A 13646-nucleotide genomic window follows, 5' to 3' on the forward strand; every position below is an offset into this window, starting at 1 on the left:
CTCTATTCTCATGTATCTTGCCAGGTGAAAAACCCACACATTCATTAAAATGCTTTATTTTCCTCACTTTAGTTCAGACTGGTAGAGCTGGGTGCATGGCAAATGTGTGCTAGTGTCTAGAAACAAGAAGCCTAGCATCTTTTCCATCCTCTGGGCCAAATGAACTATGCTAGTAACATTTATGGAATGCCAACTATGATGATTCAGAGAAGAAAAGTTAGCTGGATCTTAAGAAGACACCTCAGGAAAAATTATTGAATCATTTCACCCTTATTTCTTCTAATACATGAAAATTTGGAGATCAAATCATCTATATCTGTGTCACACTTCTTGGCATGTCCAGTACTAGAGGCTCTTTAGGGTCTCCTACTTTTATAACTAGATCTCTGTGAGCCTCAGCAATCACAGGCAGTTGCTCTGGACAGCCATTTTTAGATCACAGAGTGCCCTAATCTTTCACATCTCTTCTCTTTGCCTGAAATGCCCTAGCTCTCCTCATTCACCTGAAGTCCTCCTACTCAGGTTTCAAGATTCAGCTCAGACATGTGTCTGGAGCAAAACTTCTCTGACTCCTCCAAGAGATTAACTCAGAGGAGCTGTAGTCATAATCATGAGTACAGACAGACCAGGAAGTGGGCCTTACTTCTGCCATATCTATCTATCTATCTATCTATCTATCTATCTATCTATCTATCTATCTATCTATCTATCTATCTATCTATCTATCTATCTATCTATCTAATCTATAGATCGATCTATCTGCCTTATAGGGCTGTTTTGAAGACTGAATAAATAGGAAAGGTAAAGTTCCTAAACAGAGAAATTGGGACCCCACTCCATAAATGCTAGCTACTTCCCATCCTCCTCTTTTCCCACAGTTTTGAATAGCATGAACTTTGTATCTCATCTATAGGTTGAATAACCACAGTCCCACTATGAAGAGCATTTAAGTAACAATAACAAAGTTTTGTATTAAACCAGTATGATAAATAAGCTTATTAGCGATATTCTGATCACTCACAAAGATCCTTCATGCAAAGTATAAATGAAATAATTAGAATGATCTTTTTACTTGAAGTATGTGCATGCAATACTTAAAAAAAAAAAAAACTTGATCAAAAGCTTCAGTACTATATGTTACAAATTTTACATAGAGGTCAATATTATACTTTCAGTAACCACAGCTGCTCTTGTACCTAACTTTACAAACTCACAGTTGGGCCAAGAACAACACAGTCCATTGACAACAAGATCACAAAAGGACTGCAACACTGTAAAATCTATAACTACTGATTTCAATATGAATTACTTTCCCAAATCTTTCTTCACACCTTCAACATTTTACAAATATTCATTACCCTTCACAACTTCCTCTGTGGCAGGTCCTTGTTTGTTCAGATGTTACCAGATATTCACTGTAGGTAATCAACCTCCAACCTTGTATCTGGCATGAAAAGAATTCGACAAGACTCAAACACAGTGAAAGTGATAGGAAAATGTGTTAGGAAAGAAATGTGACTGAGAAAGATTATATGGCATAAACTTGCCAAGGAAGACAGAACTTTAGTTTATCTTCAGCCATCTTCAAGGCACAAACATGAGCATTAAGTTTAAAGAGAGAAATAATAGGGGTAGGGGACAAAAGTATGTTTACAGTTGGCCTGGCTGGTCATCATCTGAGTTCTGGTCTTCCTGAGTTCTGGAGAAGATGTTAGGGCTGTCATCCTTGAAGAGAGAAGACTAGTTTCCATGAGATGATTTTTCTGTCCTCAAGGTACAGTCTGTCATTATTGTTATTATCTTCACTTGAGGTGCTCTGTTCTTTTGTTTGATGTTCCTTTGGAGTGGTTAGTTCTTTGTCCTAAAAATGTTATCAACCAATCCTGTCTTTCCTGGAACTCAAGGTGATTGCAAAGTGGTTGTGGAGAGAACAGCTTAGAGCAATGACACACACAAAATGAAAACACACCTGCCAGGCTTTTCTCCTGTTTCTAGTTAATTCATGGCACCAATACACTTTCAATAGACTGGCAGTGGGTTATCTCTAGAGTGTGAACAACAGCATTAGCCTTTAGGGTTTGAGTAGCTAATGAGATTACCCATGAAAAATTCCAATCACTAGGTCCAGTACACTGGGCTGAAGTCACCTGGGAGTCAGAAAGTCTTAACTACATTATTTTCTCTGAAACCTTGTGAGTTTATCCTCCATTTTAAGTTCCTGTTGCACTTCCTATCATTCATGGCCAGCTACTATCTATCACTAGGGCTCAGTTGTCCTCATTTCTAGGGCCCCCAATATAAACACAAATGAATCAATAAATAAGTCTTTCAAATTTAATAGAGTAGAGTAAGGGAGTGTTTTTAAATAGGAAGATAAAGAATATGGAGCACTAAACAGGACAGGAGTTTTCATGCCTTTCCGTAAACTCCAAAGCATGTATCTATCCCTCGACCAATCAGATCAGAAGCATGCCTTTCTGAGGAGAGCAAGGGACCCTACATCTAGCCGTCCTTGAGAGAGACTGCATCTCCTGGTTCCTGAACCCTTCTTTGCAAAAGGATATATTAGCTAGGTCTACTTTAAATACTTTCCTGCCTTTTAATGGTGGGAGAGAAGAAAGAGCTTATCTGACTAATGTCACAAAAAACAAACCCATGAAAGTAAGCCAAGTAGCTCCTTGCACAAAAGTTCCCTTTTCAACTTGGCTAATGGGTAAATGGCTATTTTTTGTCTTTAAATAAGCTAATAATCCCTGTTTAATCCAAACACATGAACACAGTGAGGTTGTGTTTGGAAATATATACATCAACATTTAAACAACTCAAATCCATTAAAAAAAATCTTACATAGTTTAGCTAAATTCTGTCTCAACATTGAATAGACATGATGGAAAAATTATAGGGAGGCTCTCTCTATCGGGCCATTGTTGTATAGTTTATGTATCAGGATAACAAAATAAAGTCATTTCAGGATACTGTCATTAAAACTGTTCAATCATTTCTTACCACTCAAGCATGACTGCAATATTTACATCTTCCTACAAGAGCATAATCATCTTGAGGCTCAGTTTTAAATACTAGCATTTTCTTCGAAAGTTCTTAAAAACCTGTGTTCTATAAAAGGGGATTTAACACAACACTCTCAAACACTGCAGGGGACCCTGAGCTATTGAGGAAGGGATTTTTAAAGAATAAATACATGCAATTGACACCAATCAAAACTAGCCCAGGGGATTAAAGATTGAAGAGAGTTGCACAGTGAAAAAATCAGTTCCCTTCCACTGAGGAGGAGAAGCTATATTTCTGACTAAATGCTCTCTACATTTATTTTCCTAGAGATGATGACATACTAGTATTTAGAAACATGTTTCATGTTAAGAAAGACCTTCCCAGAGATCAGCACAAATAACATTATTTCCCAGTTGCAGGAAAGTAAGGGTTGGTTTCTTTGACAAATAATAACACAGTACTGACAAGACACAGAGAATGGTGGCACCATTTTCCAAATTCTGGTTAGGGAAAGTGAGATGCAAATGATCCCTGAAATCCCTTAACAGGCCATGGACATCAGATTCCAGTTTCCTTACCAGCTATTCACTTCAACAACTCTCTAAGGAGCTTCCAGGCCTTCCGCCTCAGACTAGGGTTGTATTATTGCTCAGCTGATCACCTACTGGTTTCTTCAGCTCTACATCCTTTAGACATCCACTGTGGAACACTCCAACCTGTGACTCCCCCCTTTTTTCTGTCTCATATACCTTCGCACTCACAAGTACATGTTTCTCTCTCTCTTTTAAAAGTAATGATTGATGATATTGTCCAAAAAGAAATCTACACATTACCTAGCTGTGAAATGATAACACCTTCTGTACAATGCCTCAATAAAAACAATAAAATTGTATTTTTAAAAAAGTAATGAACCCCCCTGTACAGCATCTTTACAATAAAATAAAAGTTTAAGAGAAGTAATGATTGGTAAATGTATGACTTAGTTAAGCAACAATACCTTTGTAGTCAGTTAGGTATCTTACATTTTGCTCTGTTTAAATAGCAAATTAAATATGAATGCACAGTCCTATAATATTTTTGCATATTGTGAATTTGGCTTTCAACAAAGGAAGTAAAATAAAGTAGAAATGCAAGTTATATGCCATTTGATTCTACTTACTAGGTTATAGACAGAATAAAATTTTGTCATCTATTGTTCCTGGTATTGAGTTTTCTATAAGGAAGAAATAAATTTTAAATATGTGTGACTATCTAAAATTTTTCTTTTCTGAGTGTCAATAGATTGTATGCCTTAAAAGATTAAAATTGATTTTCTATTGATGTTATAACCAATTACCTCCACATTTACCACATTTAGAAGCTTAAAAAAAACACCAATTTATTACCTTACAGTTCTGTAGGTTTAAGGTGTGTTTCTAGTCTTACTAGGAGTGATGATCAATCTTAGTTGTCAACTTGACTGGATTGAGAGTTGCTTAGAAAATTGATAAAGTTTGCTCTCTCTCTCGCTCTCTCTCTCCCTCCCTCCCCCTCTCCCTCCCTCCGTCTCCCTCTCCCTCTCCCTCTCTCCCTCCCTCCCTCCTTCCCCCTCCCTCCTTTCCTCTCCCTCTTCCTCTCCCTCTGCCCCTCTCCCTCTGCCCCTCTCCCTCTGCCCCCCCGCTCTGTTTCCAGAGAGGATTGACAGGATTGACATGTGGATCAGCAAACTCAGCTCCATTATTCCCAAATGACAGTGACTTTTGTTGCTGTCACCCATGGACATCAGATTCCAGTTTCCTTACCAGCTATTCACTTCAACAACTCTCTAAGGAGCTTCCAGGCCTTCCGCCTCAGACTAGGGTTGTATCATTGCTCAGCTGATCACCTACTGGTTTCTTCAGCTCTACATCCTTTAGACATCCACTGTGGAACACTCCAACCTGTGACTCCATGAGTCAATTGGGGGTGAGGGGAGAGTCACTTCTTATAAGTATACATGCATTCTATTCTATTCCTCTGGACCAACTCGATTTGGTTAAACAATTCATCTTTCCTGTCAGTTTGTTAACTTAAATAATAGAAACTTACTTTCTTACAATTCTGGAGGCTGCAATTCCAAATTAAAGGCCAGCAGTGTTGTTTCTCATGAAACCTCCCACCTTGGTTTATAAACATCAATATTTTCACAGTGTTTCACATTGCTTTCCTTTCTTCCTTCCTTCCTTCCTTCCTTGCTTCCTTCCTTCCTTTCTCTTTCTTTCATCTTTTCTTTCTTTGGTGTGTATGTGTGTGTGTGTGTTTGGGCTGGCTTTGAACCCTGATCCTTAGATATTAGCCTCTGGAGTAGCTAAGATTATAGGCATAAGACACCAGCACTCAGTTTCACATGATTTTTCTTATGTACACATGCTCTGGTGTCTCTTTCTCTTCTTGCAAGGATACCTACCCTATCTGATTAGACCAACATCCTTAATTAAGACCCTATCACCAAAGATGGTCACATGGAGGTTTAATGCTTCCCAGCATAGGAACTTGGGAAGGACAGGTGCAGCCTATAACATCATATAACTTCATAGAGTCACAGGTCTGGGAATTAAGGACATGGGCATCTTTGACACAACCATTATTCTGCCTTCTGAGACATTATATTTTGAATTCTAGATCCATGATCATCAGAGACTCCTGAGGTCAAATGAGGGACAATAGGGAGGTGGTTCTGATAGGGTGAACAGAGGAAAGACACTCTATAGGACAGTTGCCCTCTGGCTTTTCTTCCCAAACGGTGATAATGGAAGCTTGGACCACTTCGAAGCAGAGAACTAACCTTCTCTTGCATTGGTTCAGGAGAAGATCAATTGATGCACTAATTCAGAGTACACAGTGGAAATCACTGCGTCGCTAGGTTCTCAAAACCTTGGGAGTATGATAGCAAACCAGGGGGCAAGACTGTAATGACTCACAAGTGCCCGGAGGTTAATGGGAGCAGTATTAAATGGTTTGTGTTCAGAAGATTCTAGTCAGGGGCTGGTGGGTCAAGCACTCTACACTGGGTGTTTAAATTCTCATTGCGAGATAGCATAATACATGAGAGAAACAAGAACTGCAATGTGCTATTTGTTATAAAGGAGTATGTTGGAAAAAGTCCAGAGAGAAGCTGATTTCCAGAGCAGGGAAAAAAACCTCTCATCTTTATATTCCCTTCTTATCATTCATGAAGGTCATTGGGTTAATCAGCCCATTATTCATCATTGTGTCAGCATACACTGGAATGTGGCCATCTTGATAAAAGCCTTACTGTCCTCAAGAGGAAGTGATTAGCCCAGGGAGACTGGCAGATCCCAAGCCCAAGAGGAGAGAGCTAGTATCTGAAACATGAAAAGGACTCAGTTGCAGCTCCTTTTACCCAGTTGTTCCTACTAGGTACTTCTTGTTGCTGGCCAGTGGCCTGGTAAAGAGTTTTGTGTTTTTTTAAAAATGCTCAGACTATTATACCCAGGTCACAGGACCCCCACCAAGAAGACCACTGAGAGTCAGACTTTACAGCTGTTTTAAGGTTTTATTTAAACAGGCTGCAGCTCAGGCCTTGTCCTACACTCCGACACAGTGGAGCCTAGGAGGAGAGCCCTGAGCTAAGGATTTGCAGGTCTTATAAAGGCACACAACCAGGTAGTTTAGCACCACGTGTTGCTCTGCTCTGAAAGAAGCAACAAATGGTCACTGCCTCAAGTACTTTAACCCTTCATTCCCCTCCCTTCCCCCCCCCCCCCCCCCCCCCCCCGCTTGACTTATGGTCCTGAGACACAATCTTGTGGCTCTGGCCCAAACAGCTTTCGATCTTGAACGGGTATAGTCCCTCTCTGACCTTAACCATACTATTAAACAACAATACCAATAACAATCAGTCCATTTTTCTTTTCTTGAGGCATATGTGGAGTGGTTGGGTAGGATGCTTGGAAACTTCCCATGTTTTCCCACCATCGTCCAGGGCAAAGGGGTCAGCCTGCCTGGCATGGGTGTGGATCCAAGCAGCAATGCCGTCCACCTTAAGGGCAATGGGTGTAGCCAGTAGAACCATGTAAGCTCCCTTCCACCGTGGTTCCAGAGATCTCAAGTTGTGTGCCTTCGAACAAACACCCAGTCCCCTGGTTTAAACAAATGGGGGGTAGGAATAGAAGCAGAATCATATAATGCTCTAAGCTGGGGCCACATACTCTTATGCACCAGCTGTAAATAGTCAAGCTTACACAGAAATTCAGTATCATCCAAATCAGCAAGCAATTCAGTCTGAAGGCTAGGGATAATGGGTGGAGGGTATCTATACATTATTTCAAAAGGAGTAGAGCCAAGCTGATAGGGTGAATTTCTTATTCTAAACAGGGCAAAAGGAAGGAGTGATACCCAGTCTGCCTCAGTCTCCAAGGCCAACTTAGTTAAGGTCTCTTTTAGAGTCCGATTCATTCTTTCTACCTGCCCTGAACTATGGGTCTATAAGCACAGTGCAATTTCCAATCTGTCCCCAGTGCTGCGGCTATTCCCTGACTTACTTTTGAAATGAAGGCCAGTCCATTGTCCGACCCTATGGTGGATGGGAAGCCATACCTGGGTAGGATTTCTTCCAGATCTGCTTAGCCATGACGTTTGAGGTCTCATGCTTTGTTGGATAGGCTTCAACCCATCCTGAAAAGGTGTCTACAAAAACTAGCAAATATTTATATCCAAATTTTCCAGTTTTAATTTCTGTGAAGTTTACTTCCCAATACACACCTGGCCTATCTCCACAGAGGCGAGCTCCTTTTGTAATTGGTTGATTGAGGGCATTGGTGAGCTGACAGACTTTACAATTTTAAACAATGTCCTCAGTGAGTTGATTTCCTTGCCTAATTTTTACTCCTGAGTGTTGGAGCAAGTCCTGCATTCTTTGGGTTCCCATGTGAGAGACCTGATGGATTCTCTTAAGAATCCCCTTGCCCAATCTTTGTGGCAAGATAAGCTTCCCCTCACCAGTTTTCCACCAGTCTTTGTTTCCTTCTCTGTCAGGAGTTTATAGGCCATGGGAATTTTCTTTATCCACCCCCAAGTCTTCTTGGGAGTACTGAGGCTCAGGAGGCAAAGCTTGTGGCCCTGGGTCTACTAGAGTCAGTACTTCCGCTCTGGGCTGGAGGGCCGCCTCCTTAGCTGCCTGCTCAGCCAAGTTATTTCCTTTGGTTATAGAATCAGTTATCTTTTGATGGCAGGGCAGTGCATAATGGCAATATTTGCTGGTTCCCATAAGGCCCAGATGAGGCTTAAAATTTCTTGTTTGCTTTTAATAGTCTTTCCCTCAGCTGTCAGCAGCCCCCTCTCTTGATAAATGGCTCCATGGACATGCACAGTGGCAAAAGCATACCGACTGTCCATGTAAATGTTTAGTCTCTTCCATTTTCTCATTTGTAGGGCTTTTGTTAGTGCCACTAGTTCTGCTCTTTGTGCAGACATTCCCTGGGGGAGTGCTTCTGCCCACACTATCTCAGTGTCCGTGGTGACTACTGCGCCCATGTACCTTTTTCCATCTCGAATGAAACTGCTGCTGTCTGTGATCCAGGTATGCTCAGCATGTGATAGTGGCGAGTCCAACAAGTCTGGCCTCTTTTCCTTGGCCGGGTCTCTCTTTTCACGCTCAATTTCATGTTCTCTGTCCTTCCTTTTGCTTCTCTGTCTCTCTCTTACTGTAAACCTTTTCCGCCGCAGCTACTAGATCCCTAATAGACTTCTCACCAAGTCTGTCTAGAGCCTGCAACTTTCGCTTTATGTCTGGTGCATCTTGATTTATATAGGCAAACATAATCATCTGAGCCGATTCCTGGTTCTCAAGATCATGTCGGGTATATTGACTAAGAGCTTCCATGAGCCGCTCAAGATATGCTGTTGGACTTTCACTTCCTCCCTGTCTAACATCATAAACTTTGGCCATATTAGTAGGTCAGCGAGCAGCAGCCTTAAGACCTGCCAACAGAGCCTGGCAGTAGATGAGGAGTCGCTCCCTACCTTCAACCCTATTGTAGTCCCATGTTGGTCGGATCTCAGGAAAATGGGCAGTGATCAGGGCAGGATCCCTGATGTGCGTTCCTGTGGGGCCAGGGATATGTTTCCGGGCCGCCTCTCAGATACAGTCTCTCTTTTCCGTGGTAAAAAGGACCTGTAAAAGCTGACTACTATCATCCCAAGTGGGCTGATGAGTAAAGAAAATAGTTTCAAGTAAACGACTTAAATTCTAGGGTTTCTCAGAAAAGGGGGCATTTTGGGTACGCCAATATTGGAGTTGCTGTTGACCATCTGCATCCACAGGACCTACGGCGCATAAGGGAAAAACAGCTGCTCTAGAAAGGGAGCTGATCCCATGGCATCCTCGAGTGACTGGCCCCTCAGAAACTTTAAGGGCAGGTGCCCAGGGTTCGGCTGCTGGTTCTATAGCTCCCTCCTCCTCTTGATCATTCTCAGGCTCTGCAGAAGGAACCTGGGAAGGGGAGCATGGGGGAGGAATCATTTCTTCTTCCAAGTTATCTCCCTGAAAAACCGGGGGGTATAATTTCTTTTCCTCTTTCTTAGTTTCTTTTTGTAAGTCTAGGGGGCTAGATGGAGTGGTGCCCATGGTTTCCAGTCCAGTCAGTCATACAGTCCAAAAAACAATAAACAGTACAAACAAAACACACGCAGGCCTGACAGTTATGAAAAAAAAGCTTAAGATGTGGAGATCTCCCGAATTGGTCTGATGACTCCTGTCACAGGGTGGTTCCACACCCACACCCCACAGCAGAAGGAGCAGATCCACAGTAGGCAAGTTGGGCCTCAGTTAGGAGGCCCTCTTGGTCAGTTCCTGCCTAACACCGAACCAAACCCCGCCCCACAATTCACAAGGCAAGGTTCCAAGGATCCCCCCCCACCCCCCCCACCCCCCCCCACCACACACAGTGGGGTTCCAACTCCCGCCCCACACAGCGGGGTTCCAAGGACCCCTGTACCACAAGAGGATCTGGGATGTCTCCCAGTTCCTCCAGGGTTGTTATGCAAGCCCGTCCGCTTCGACAACCCTTTACGAATCGGAGCGGCCATCCTCACAAAGGAAAACAAAAGTAAAAGACAAACGGCAGGACAAGACAAATTAACAAAGACAGCGCTGTTTTACCTTTGGAGCCTGAGGTCTCAGGGGTCTTTGGGGGATCCCGGATGAGCCCCCACTAATATGTTATACCCAGGTCGCAGGACCCCCACCAAGAAGACCACCAAGAGTCAGACTTTACAGCCGTTTTAAGGTTTTATTTAAACGGGCTGCAGCTCAGGCCTCGTCCTACACTCCGACACAGTGGAGCCTAGGAGGAGAGCCCCGAGCTAAGGATTTGCAGGTCTTATAAAGGCACACAACCAGGTGGTTTAGCACCACGTGTTGCTCTGCTCTGAAAGAAGCAACAAATGGTCACTGCCTCAAGTACTTGAACCCTTCACAGACATTTAATTGAATATTGTTCTGATTGCATCTGTGAGGGGATTTCTTTGTTGTTGTTTTTATTAATTTTATTGTCAAGGTTATGTACAGAAGGGTTACAGTTACATAAGTAAGGTAGTGATTTCATTTCTTGTCTAACTTGTTACCCTCCTCTTGTTTTTCTCCCTCTTCCCCCCCACCCCCCCAAGTTGTACATATCATCTCCAAAATACTGTCATATGGTTATTGCTGTTGCAAAGCTTCCCCCTTTGTCCTTTGTCTCACCATTTTGTTGTTCCCCTTCCCTTCCCTAGATAAACATATATACAATACCCAGGGTACCAAAACTGAATACAGTGACAACAGGGGATACACCATGGTGGGGTGGGGTGGGGTGGGGGGCGGGAAGAACAAAAGAAAAAAGAAATCATGTAGTACACTGAGAACGGCAACAGCAAAGAAAAACCTTTTGTGTCTATGTGTTGGAGTTCATTTCACTTAGCATCATCTTATATGGTCATATGTACATAGCTATTGAGCTATTTTGCTCCTCTGCTAAGATTATCTTAGATGTATTCTAATTATTACAAATAAGGGAAAGCATGGGACCTATGTTTCTTTGGGTCTGGCTTACTTCACTTAATACGATTTTTGGTAAAGAGTTTTTATCCAGAATTGACTATACCCAATCTAATTCCAAAGTTCAACCATTGAAAGTATAAAAGAAATCAAATGAAGAAGAAAGGAAACATTTCATTATTCTCCCATCCTGCCAAAGATTCACACACCTGTAGATGAATGCTGTGATAAGGAGTAAGTTAGTACAAAGTAGTGATATAAAACATGTATGCTCCTCATGCTATGTTGGTTCCTAAAGAGAAAGAAAGAAAAAAAAAGAAATATGAACTAGCTAAATGTAAGTAGTATCAGCCATATCCTAGACACAATTCCACATACCAAGACTAGAACTGAAGCAGCACAAACTAAAATACTGAGAAATCTGTTCAGCTACTAAGCTGTTCCTTTCTTTGTTCAGGCAGACATTACTAAGCAAGCGTAGCATTATTTCTTACTGAACCCTGTGAAAACTTTATAAGCCCTAGCCAGCATTCTGAGCTGCCACTACCAAGCATTCAAAGTGCTGGTTTTAGAGGTGTTATTAATTTGATTTTCCAGCATATAACATTTCTATTTTTTTTTCACTCTGTGCTGTCTTCTTTTCTTTCTTCAAACATGCATAAGCCTCACCTATGAATGGTTTTAGAACACCAACTGTATGTCTGTGCTGATTAAGGCAATAGGAAGGGAAGTTCAGATACAACCAAGAACTAGCATGAGTTGTGCTAAATGAGAGAGACAAATGATTGACAAGCATTAAACAGATAAATAAGACTTTTTCCCCCATCCATAATCAGTGTTTTAGAAAAACAAAAATAAAATGAAACAAGGTGAGATGATGGAGAGGGACTGAAGGTGGGACAAATGGTATTGAAGGAGTGAGCACAGAAGTGCTTTCTGAGCAGAGAAAATCCAGTCTAAGTGAAAATGGCAAGACAGTAACCACACAAAGTGAGCAGGAAGAGCAAAGGTCCTGAGGCAAAAAAGAGAATGAGACACTCAGGGAACATGCAGAAGACAAATGGAGCTGGAATATTCTGAGCTACAGAAACATAAAACCAAATGAGGTTGAAGAAAAATGGGAGGCAGATGGTTGGAAGACTTTGAAGTCCACATCAAGGAAATAGTCCATCTTATCTTAAGTGTGATGAGGAAACATTGGAAAGTTTGAGCAGAAGGTACTCTGACTTATTTTTGCCTGCCTAGAAAGAGTATTCAGTGGCTTCACCATTTCCAGGCATCTTCATCTCCATCAATCCATATTTACTACTGATAGCCACCAGTAGATATGGACCATATCACACTTCTATCTCTTAAGCTTTCTCCAAGTCATATTACATTTCCTTTATTTTTTTTATTTAATACATTTTTTATTGTAAAAATACTATATAGAGGGGTTACAGTTACATGAGCAAGGTAATGAGTACATTTCATGTCAAGCATTATTGCTTTCTCCTTTGTTTTTCCCCTACCATCACTTCCCTCCCACCTCCTCAACTACACTCCCTCCCCCCCACCTAAATTTTTCAACATAGTGTCTTGTACATCTCATTGTTACAATGGGTCAACCTGTATCCCTATTTAAACATTTTGTTTTTTCCCTTCCCCTCCCCAAATTATATATACAAGATGTAGGGCACCAACATCAAATACAGTTAGAACAGGGGTTATACCATGGGGGAGGAACATACAAAGAAACAAAAATATCACATGGTACTTTATAAATATGTTAGAAACAATAGCAAGAAAAAAAACACTTGTGTCCCTATCTTGGGGTTCATTTCACTTAACATCATCTTATCTGGTCATATGTACATAGCTTTTGGCCTGCTTGTCCCAGACATACACTAGTTATTGCAAATAAGGGAAACCATGGGACCTATGTTTCTTTGGGCCTGACTTACTTCACTTAATATAACTTCCAAGTCTCCATTTCCTAACAAATGGGGCAATATCATTCTTTCTGATGGAGGCATAGGATTCCATTGTGTGTGTGTGTGTGTGTGTGTGTGTATATACCACATTTTTTGATCCATTCATCTACAGAGGGACATCTGGATTGGTTCCATATCTTAGCTATGGTAAATAATGCTGCAATAAACATAGTTGTGCTGGTAACTTTAGTATGGTCTTGTTTGTGATCATTTGGGCAAATGCCCAAAAGTGGGATTGCTGGTCATAGGGGAGTCTATGTGAAGTCTTTTGAGGAACCTCCATACTGCTTTCCAAAGTGGTTGAACAAGTTTACACTCTCACCAAAATGCAGTAGGATTCCCTTCTGGCCACATCCCCTTCAGCATTTGTTGTTATTAGAGTTCTTGATTATAGCCAATCTAACTGGGATGAGGTGGAATCTCATTATTGTTTTGAGTTGCATTTCTTTTATGGCTAGAGAGGTTGAACATTTCTTGATGTGTCTATTGGCCATTCTTATTTCTTTTTCAGAGAAGTTTCTCTTAAGTCTTTAGCCCACTTATTTATCGGGCAGTTGTTTCTTTGAGGATTTGTTTTGCAACCAAATCCTCACCCAAATTCTTCATTCACTCACTCAGAAATCTACACGGAGGCCCTGTTTTGTCCT

Source organism: Dipodomys spectabilis, unplaced genomic scaffold (genome assembly GCF_019054845.1).
Source record: "Dipodomys spectabilis isolate Male_0828 unplaced genomic scaffold, ASM1905484v1 ptg000234l, whole genome shotgun sequence".
Taxonomy (NCBI): Eukaryota; Metazoa; Chordata; class Mammalia; order Rodentia; family Heteromyidae; genus Dipodomys; species Dipodomys spectabilis.